Source organism: Glandiceps talaboti, chromosome 15 (assembly GCF_964340395.1).
Source record: "Glandiceps talaboti chromosome 15, keGlaTala1.1, whole genome shotgun sequence".
In the NCBI taxonomy this organism is placed as follows: domain Eukaryota; kingdom Metazoa; phylum Hemichordata; class Enteropneusta; family Spengelidae; genus Glandiceps; species Glandiceps talaboti.
The window spans coordinates 7,675,926-7,686,054 of record NC_135563.1 but is presented as its reverse complement, the minus strand read 5'-3'; the positions used below and the strand labels follow the sequence as shown (position 1 = coordinate 7,686,054).

Sequence of the window (10,129 nt, the reverse complement as noted above, 5' to 3'; positions counted from 1 at the left end):
CAAAAGTTTAAATGTCTATGTTGATACAGTAACCTACAGAGATGAGCTTCCATCAATATGAATAAATGTAATAAACTAATATCATATGTTAAACAGTATGTAAATTGATGTAGATTTATGTTAATGAGATAATCAAGTTTATGGAAAGCCCTGCTACTTGCAGAAGTCTTGGTTTATCAAGTGAAAATGTAGAATGGTCCATCAAGATGTTTTATTGTAGAAATGATATCATTCAAAATGAGATATACATAACTATTAAAATATATGGGTAAGGTTTTGCTACCAATGAAACTACATGTACAGTATAAAAACTAAGAAGTGTTATCATGACATTTTAGATGACACCTTCTACGACTTAGACCAGAGGGAATTAGAGGAGTTTTCTAGAGATCTGTGTTGTTTTCTTGTTTAAATGACTTCTATTGGAGAAACATGTTAACAGGGTACATGATTGTATGAAGAGAAATACTTAAATTGTCCTGTATTTTTCCAAATTTTCATCAGTTTCATTTTTTTTTCTACATTCAAAGACAGTTTTCGAACTCTGGTTATATGTATTTTGGAGATTCATTTTGATCCATTGTACTTGAACATATATTGATTTTTGAATTGGTTGTGTGTGCATGTATTTGATGATAAAACTCAGGAGCATCATTTGTAATAAAATATTATGATACATATCTGTACATTATGTGTATGCTTTGTACGAGTCTTATAAATGTGTACATTGTGTATGTGACAACATACTTGCACAGGTATTTTTGTGTACATGACAGCTATACATACTGTCAGACTTTAATATGTATACATGAGTTACATGTATACATATGTGTACAAATTCTCTTATAATGTGTATGTTGTAGTCAAATGTACTTACAATTAGAATCATTAAACCTGAAACTAAATGTTGTGTGGCTTGATGAAAATGTTACCAACAGAAATAGTTCAGCCAGATGACATGTAGCACTGTTAGTAAGATTTTTGTTCAGCCAGACTATAAAATGTAGCAATTGTTAGTAAGATTTTTGTTCAGCCAGACTATAAAATGTAGCACTATTGGTAAGATTTTTGTTTAGCCAGATGATAAAATGTAGGATTATTGGTAAGATTTTTGCTGAGCCAGATGATAAAATGTAGGATTATTGGTAAGATTTGTGTTGAGCCAGATGATAAAATGTAGCAGTGTTAGTAAGATTTTTGTTGAGCCATATGATGTTTTGTTTCAGAATTCATGATTTTAAGTGTACTCTGTAATATGTATTTCCACTTTTGAGTGTGTGGGTACTGAAGCACATAGCAGCTGAAACACACAGACTGTTTCATTTTTCATGACTGAAGTAATTTCCTCTAGTCTACACATCCTCCTTTTGTAATTCTATCGTCAACAAATAGCCATGCCTGCTGTAACTACTTCTGTTACTATGGTTAATCACCCAAGTCTTGATCAGTGTACATCAACTGAAAAATGGAGAGTGGGGTTTGTGGACAGTCTTGTGATGGATTCACTTTTCGACAACATCACAATCTCTAGAGATGAATCACTCAATATAATTCTCTTCCACAGTATCATGTATTAAAAGAGATACACATACTTTGGTAGGAAAATGAAACTGTTACAGTGAACTGATGCCAGTATTACTACTTTGAGACTTTGATTTACATTGTAACTGTGGCAAGAAAATAACACACTAACCACAGCTATATTTTGAGTAAACGAAAATGCTTTATTAGCTTTACAAAACTATCTAAAAGAATGGCCTACAATGTATTTAAAAATGCAAAGTGAGCAAGTGAAAATGACATATGCACACATGTAATGGTGTATGTATTAAATCATTCATACATACATACATACATACATACATACGGTACATACATACAGTATGTACGGACATAAGTATGTATGTACGTACGTACGTACGTACATACATACATACATACATACATACATACATACACACACACACACACATACATACATGCATGCTTACATACATACATACATACATACATACATACATACATACATACATACATACACACACACACACACATACATACATGCATGCTTACATACATACATACATACATACATTTGTTTGTTTTTTTAAATTTTTGTGCTGGGAATTCCTCCCAGCGATTTTCTGTTATGCAGACAATACACACACACAAACAAGCAAACACAAATGCTACATTCGGGTTTGGGAATACGTGACAGGTCTATGTAGCACACTTTATATCACGTTGCCATGGAACCGTCAAGGCTTTCCCAGTCAGTCCACAGGCTAACCCAGAGTCACCCAGGCCCGGCAAACATAGCACCTGCCGGCTCCGTGTGAGTAATCGTCCCCGACTTTTCAAGTCATTACTCCAGGAGTCCCCCCAAATTTGCACTCGTCTTGTGAGTGAGACACGGCTGAGTGATACAGCCTACCCATTGATCATGAGTCTGTAGAACACTCACCCTGGGTTTGGGTCGGTCGCAGAAAAATCCCCTGTTTCAAGTGGGATTCGAACCTGTGACCTCCCGACTGCTAATCCTGTGCGCAAACCACTACGCTACAGGGAGCCAGACAGACATACACACATACATACGTACATACATACATACACACACATACATACATACATACATACATACATACATATATACATACACACATACATACATACATACATACATACATACATACACACACATATATACATACATACATACACACATACATACATACATACACACACACACATACATACATACATACATACACACACACACATACATACATACACACACATACATACATACATACATACATACACACACATACATACATACATACATACATACATACATACATACACATACATACATACATACATACATTATGTAGTACTGAGCACAACTTTGAAAGCTGCAAATATAACTAAGTACTGCTTCAGATCTGTAGTTTATTATGAGATAAATACATGTCAATAATTTCTCTTTATCACTTTTCTTTACATGCATATAATCTATGAAAAGAAATGACAAGAGTTTGTGACTCATACCCTGCACATATCATCAGATCTCTCATTACAATTTACTAATCCAATGAGTAATCCTGTTGTGCAGCTAATGGCAGTGTTCATAGAGAAATGACTAAACCTTGAAATGTTGATAATAAATTAACCAAATTGGCACATACTGTGGGTAAAATAAAAAGCATGACACCTGCTCTATAAGTCAACCTTACTGGCAATGAGATTCTGAAGATTATTTTTTTTTCCAAAATAGAAAAATGCTGCGTGATGAATTCCCTAAAATTCTAATCATATGAGTACATTACATTTTTATATCAAATACAGTTTATAAAATTGAATATACATATACGTAAACATGGTATATTATATTTGATGAAGTACACCTGCAAGACATATCTTGTAAGTAAATGATTTAACTTTTTATACAGCTTTGCTGTGTTCGTAGATAACATTAATGCTACAATTCCCTCCTTGATATTACTCTGGTAAGTGAGCCTTTCAGTTTACTAAGATCGACACAAACTAAAACTATTGTCACAACAGGATGATACAACAGTGATAATCTTTTGAATGGATATTAGTTTTATTATGGTCTCAGTAGGGAGTTCAAGTTTCATAAACTTGCAGTGTATAGTGTTGTGGGACTTCCAATGTTTACACTATCTTGATCACAGGGTGATTAGAATCACACAACAGAGGAACCACTATCACCCACTTGTGTAATACCACATTGAAGAACAATAGATTTAGTTTGCATCTATCTTGGAAAACAGATGACCTTGATTACCAGTTGTATATATTTGACTTCAACATATAATAATTTTTTTTTTTTGAGTCAATTTTTCATGATTCAAAGATGAGAGTTGGTCACTAACAAAATAAGTAGATATGCTGTACAATTATTACATGCGACAATTCCTGGTAAGACAGTTAAACAGATATCACGTAAGATCTCTTTTTTATTTTAATAAACTATATGGCAACCCTTCATTATGATGCTGTTATGCCAATGAAGCGGTCCATAGTGATTAACAATTCCCTTGCATATTTTGTATGTGATGTCAACAGGGTAAAACAAGGGCAACGTTCTATAAATAGAAACAAACTGACTCATAGGGCCTTGGCATCGCTCCATAACAGTTCATTATGTATACAGTTACAGTGACTCGTACACAGGTCTTCTGTGCGGTATTTCACCCTCTTCTTATACTAAGGTTTCATACAATCACAATCCTCCAGTTTATTCAATGGCTCAGTCAACTGTTTGGTCTGGAAAGAAAAAAATATATACTTTTATAATAAGTACATAACAATATTTAGATAATATTTCCCAATATTTTGTTCAGCCATGGAAAATACAAGCGACCTCAGGGACAAAACCCTGAGGCTACGAGTATTTTTCAGCTGAATGAAGAAAAATAATGTAATATATTTTGTCAAGTATAATTTTTGAAAAATTTGGGAAAATAATGGTCATCATTTGAGCACCGCAGTGACATAGACGCAGGGTGTCATGATGTCGAACACCAGGGTATATAATCCATATTTTCTGTTCAAAGACAACAACTTGGCTTATGCATGGTGTAATATATTTTGTATCAAAGTGAACTTTTGGAAATTGTTTTGTTATCTGAAAAACATGAGTCTTCATTTGATATATATATTATCTGTTCTGGTCTGTATAACTTTAGGTAAACTGTTTTCTAAGAACACCAAGACATTTATATATTTATTGAAATAGCTGCTGGGATTCCTCGGTTAAAGCTGCACTATACCTGAAACTGGAACAGTTTTTAAAAAAAATGTTTTTTTTAGGTAAAATAACATAGTACAATCTGAAAAGTATTGCATCACCTGTGGGTAAACACATTTCTTGCAGCTGTATACATGATAAATCAGATTTTTTTATGTCCGTACCTGAAAACCAGTGCCCATGATTTCAACCTGTTTCTGTACTGCTTATCAATATACAGACCACTGGTTACCATGTACAATGCTTAAATATTTTCTATAAATATATTGTGGTTGTCTGTTTGAAAAATGACACATTTACCAACAGCAATATTTGGCATGGAAGATAATACAATGCAGCATTACATATTTTCTGTGGTTGGAATTTGTCTTCTTTTGAAATCTATCCCACATGTATGTGTATTGTATACACATGCAAACACTAATGTGTGAGTGGGTGAGATTAGTTCAAATAATGCTATATACATGTATACACACAGAAACAGTTGTGCGGGTAGAAGCAACTGTTTGAAAATCTATGACATACAGACATGTGTATGTGACTATGTAGAAATGTCACCATGATATTGCTATGTGGGTGGGTGGGGATTGGGGGTTGCAATTGTTATGAATCTATGCCACAAACTGAAACACTAAAGGGGGGGTGGGGGGTGGGGTGGGGGGTTAAGCTTATAGTCAAACTTTCACTTTCTTTACACTGCTTTTCCCCAAAGCCAGTCAAAGCTTCAAAATGAACTATCAAGATCAGTGAGCCGGATCATAAGGTTTCATGTTGAGATAGACACCAAAAAGATAACACACAAACATCACTAACAGCTGTGTATTTAGTTAATGATATAAACAGTAACAGCATACACACTACTACACAAGGTATAATCAGTTGAAGTTCAAACAAACTCCATGGTCAGCAGCCAGTGGAAGTTAGTACAATTTGTTAAAATTTAAATAATAAAAAATATACAGGATAACTGTTTCAGCATATTATTGACTGCATTGTTAGGTACACATGTAATATGGGAATAGAGTATGTGTTAAACTTTAAGATTCTATCAACTTTCACTGGCTGCTGACCATGGATTTTGTTTGAACTTCAACAGATTATACCTTGTGTAGTAGGATGCATGCTGTTACTGTTTATATCATTAACTAAACACAGAGCCTGCATGGTGTAAGCAATGTCTATGTGTTATCTTTATGGTGTCTATCTCAACATGAAACCTTGTGATCAGGCTCACTGACCTTGATAGTTCATTTAATAGCTTTGACGCACTTCTAAGAAAAGCACTGTATTTACAAGGTTAAGAGAACATATTGTTATACAAAATATATGTGTACATGGTTGACTGTGCACTTTGTGGTATACAAAAGTAAACAACTGACCACACACCCACTCTACAGGAAATTGAAAACATTTTCGATGAAATTTGAGAATAAGATATTGCCTGCATGCAGGAAGCAGAGTGTATTAGTTCCGGTAATAAACTGATATGGGTTTACATAGGCTGCCAAACCTTAACTCAAAAGAATTCCAAATATTCATTCTCAACTTAAAATGATAAGGCCAAAAAAAATAGTTTGGATCCAGTTACCAACCCCACCTAGTTTTTCACAGCTGACCCTAAACTTTGTTTTTACGCATTCAAGAAATTTTTTGCAGAAATCGACATCAACTTAAAAAGATAATACAAAACTGTTCTTCCAATCTGTACATCTGATGGGAAGAAACTAATAACACACAGAGACCATATGGAAAACAATGGAAAGCACATTGTCAACCACCTGAACTCGACACACATATGTAAATTTTCTTTAAAATCTACCTACTCCACCCATTCTAAAATTGAGCGTAAATAGGAACCACACAAATTCTATTTTTTTTAGGCCTAATAAACATGGAAATGGGGGTGGATAGTGTTCAGGATTTTCACACCATTTTCTATATACAATGTACATTTTGTATTTTACTCCCACCTGATACACAATCTTAGAGTCAACAAGGGAAAAAGTATTTAGTAGTAATATTACAGTCAGGTCAAACATACACTGTAAAATATGTACACTTGTGTTGTTCAGTCCAAGTGAGTGATAGCTGAAAACATGGCACAAATTAGGTATCTTGTAGACTATGGACCCCCAATCACTCAGTATGGTCAAACATTCAAAAGCAAAACTTTGGGCCATATTATATTACTGTATTAGTATACTATCAAGAAAACAAAAGGAGTGATAAGAGAGTGACTTTCACCCTACATGTAGTTTACTTACCCTATCATCTAATCCTTCTGCTGCATTCAACAAATCTCCTAATCTATCCTGCATCTCCCTGTGATAACTGCACTCTACACATGAATGCTCTGTCCCAAAAAAAATGAATTTAATCATTATCAAGCATGGTAAACCATAGACCCTACACCAACGGGTAAACCTTGTCAGGCTTGTGTCATAATTGGCCAAAATCATTGAATGCAATTAATGTGATAAAAATTGAAAACGTCAGTGGAAATCAGTTCCTTTACACTGACGAAATTGATTTTTAGTAATAATTCTCATGCATGTTATTTTTATATGCATCTGCTAAATTTGCATTATTGTGGTAAGCTGGAGGGACACACTGTTATATTGTCCTGTACTCAGGCAATTTGTATCACAACTATAATATTTCATTTCTTCGCTATATATTTGACATGTTCAATATTCTACATCGGTATTAAAAAATCTGAAAACATTTCATGTCAGATGGGCTGACAGATAGTGTCAGACAGCTTTTACATGTATATGCGAAGGATCCACAGACTTGTCAAATTCTTAGCATGTTGTTGATGCCATTTTAACATTGTATTGTAATGTATCATGTTTTCTGTTTTAATTCTTTTTTGGTTTCTCTTCATGTGAAGGCTTAAAAAATAAAGAAATAAATAAATTATATTATTACAACTGCTCCGGAAATATTTATACTTCTATAGCAATCATAGCATCAAGACGTTTCTTCAAAAATAATTTAAAGTTCCAAATTTAATATTTAAAAAAAAAATCGATTCCATTTGATTTTTTTGTACATTGTACGGACTACATACATGTTATATCACTCGTCAAGTACCTACGGTACTATAGGGTAAATTGATTTTCAAGGTTCGTGCCTTCATTGTTAAACTTGAACTTGAACTCGCAATCTGACTTATTTCGTATTTAGATTTTATAACAAATTAACATAGAATCAATGACAAGAGTCTTGATCGCAAGGAGGCCATTTTCTAAAATGACGACCCGAAGGCCGAATGCCTAGCTAGTAGCTATTACTAAAATTAATCGTTGTCTGTTTTCTCCACTTCAAATTCGAGTAATGAACATGGAAAAGTAGAAAATCATATACGTACTTGCCGTATCCAATGGCGTCTCTATTGCTTGAGAGATGCATATCAGAGCAACGAAGGTAACAATCGTACACCGGACACCAACCATCGTGAAGAGTACTGTTTTCGTGTTGTTCGGTAGCTCTGTTTTCATACAACCCGGGAAACTGTACGTGTCGTCTTCCCACTTCCAGATGATCACAGGATACACAGAAGGAATGAATGGTTATGTTACCAATTCGTCTTACGACGGAAGACGGGTGATGTAGAATGGATAAAGATTCGGGTCGTTCTGTGGTGACTAAACGAAACAAGTCTCCACGTACATACACATGTATATCAAAACTGTACGACCGCGCAAGGTATGCTGGGACAATACCAACGCACAGATCTCACGTCATTCAGAATGAATGCGGCAAATGTACTTCATGACCAAGGGAAAGGCTAGCATTAGATTACATTTCCGTTAAAACCTGGAAACACCGAGGAATAACAATCAATATCTTGTTTTGTATACTTTTAATTTTGTATTCATCTGGATGTCATTTGCATCTCTGTCAGTAAAGTAATTTTCGAGTGCACTTTATACCCAGAAGTATGGTCTTGATAATTCCGCATAAAGTTTGAAACTAGAAATGATGTAGGCAAGGGGGTATTTTTTTACACTAGGGAGCCTTCAGTATTTACAATACGGGGGTCACTGCAGAGGGCCTGGGGAGAAATTGGGGGGGGGGGCATGAAAAAAATGAGGATTCAAAGAGGGGGCATGGAAATTCTGATGTTCTGAGGGGGGGGGGGTATTTTGCTCATGATTTGAATCAAATTAAACCTCAGGAGCGGTCGTTTTCCGAGTAAAGACCTTCTAAAACCTATATTCAGTGATGAGTTGGGGGACAGCCATGCGTATGTAGTTGTGTATGCCTTTTCTCTCTCCTCCCTCCCTCCCTCCCTCCCTCCCTCTCTCTCTCTCTCTCTCTCTCTCTCCCTCTCTCTCTCTCTCTCTCTCTCTCCCCCCCTCTCTCTCTCTCTCTCTCTCTCTCTCTCTCTCTCTCTCTCTCTCTCTCTCTCTCTCTCTCTCTCTCTCTCTCTCTCTCTCTCTCTCTCTCTCTCTGGAGAGTTTTTTTAATTCAAACCTCAGGAGAAGTCGTTTACCTTGTACTTTGCAAAATTACATTTACATTTATTTATGAGAGAGTCAATAGCCAAGCGACTGTGTGTCTGCCATTTGCATATTAAGTTAAAGTGTAGGTTATATAGCTATACAGTTGTATATTAATGTATTGAGAGTAAAATTGGGGTATTGAAGACATTTTTAAGTACTCTATGGCTTTCGATAATGTGTATGGTTTGAAATGTTATGAAATTAATTTGTCTCTTACATGTACTTACCGTGGGAGGGGGACACTCCCTCCCACACCCTCCCCACTAGCTATCATGGGGGATGATGTTTCTGCCCAGAATCAAGATTGAAGAGAAAACCCTGCTGGCCAAGTATCTCCAAGTACAGGTTACAGCCCAATGTGAGACCTTTTTCCCACATATACATTTGTATTTGTAAACAAACCTCTTCTATTTTATGTATGGACGCTGAAGTTGAATTCCACTGTTAGTTTAATGTAGTGTACCATACTGTATATATCTGAAGTTAGACTGGGGGGATACTGTATAATTACACATTAAAATATGGGTAGCCGGGGGGGGGGGGGCTTCGAAAAATCCTGGGTTCATGGGGGGGGGGCATGAAATATTTTAAGAGCGCAAAGGGGGGGGGGGGCTGTGGATTTTTTTTGACCAAAATAATTTCTCCCAGACACCCACTGCCGCAAATTCTTACCCCATCCTTATAATAGCTGTATACTTCTACAAAGCAGAGAAGTTCCTTCCTTGTTTGTATCCCATAATACATGTTCTTTGACGGGTATTTGATATAGCTTGCCTTGTTCGGAAGACTGCGCATTTGCAGAGGAATGTCCTGGACTCATACATATGTGTACATGTACATG

The 10,129-nt window shown here is 35.6% G+C and overlaps 1 long non-coding RNA gene across 1 annotated transcript; it reads right to left on the bottom strand.

Moving 5' to 3' along the window:
* Positions 1-2,934: 2,934 nt before the first annotated feature.
* LOC144446625 (uncharacterized) lies at positions 2,935-8,482 on the bottom strand. Its single transcript, XR_013481967.1, has 3 exons — positions 8,151-8,482; positions 7,042-7,130; positions 2,935-4,293 (listed from the first exon to the last, which is right to left on the bottom strand). It is a non-coding gene; the product is annotated as an uncharacterized LOC144446625 (long non-coding RNA).
* Between the last annotated feature and the right edge of the window lie 1,647 nt (positions 8,483-10,129).